Below are 337 nucleotides of genomic sequence, written 5' to 3'. Positions count from 1 at the left end.
CATCTAGAGAGACAGACAGTTGTTCACATACAGAAGACCGAAAATTGCGTCAGAAAATGCTTATGTTAAAAAAATCTTTGTGATACCAGTTTAGCTGCTACATTAACTGGCATGTATACAACTAAGTGAACTTGTTTCAACATTATACTCTGTATACTAGACTTTGTCGCTAGATTTAGCAACTTTTCAAACCCCCATAGCGACTCTTTTTCACAAAAGTGACAAATCTGGCGACTTTCTGTAGAAAAGACGGCAGTATTGTCCGGCGAGCAGCCCCTTCCCTCTCTGCTCTCTCCTCATGTGCAGCGGCACTGCACAGGCAGGTAGAAGGTGAGGG

The sequence above is a fragment of the Etheostoma spectabile genome, chromosome 10 (genome assembly GCF_008692095.1).
Source record: "Etheostoma spectabile isolate EspeVRDwgs_2016 chromosome 10, UIUC_Espe_1.0, whole genome shotgun sequence".
Lineage (NCBI taxonomy): Eukaryota > Metazoa > Chordata > Actinopteri > Perciformes > Percidae > Etheostoma > Etheostoma spectabile.
The sequence above is the reverse complement of the archived record's forward strand: the minus strand, read 5'-3'. Positions refer to the sequence as shown.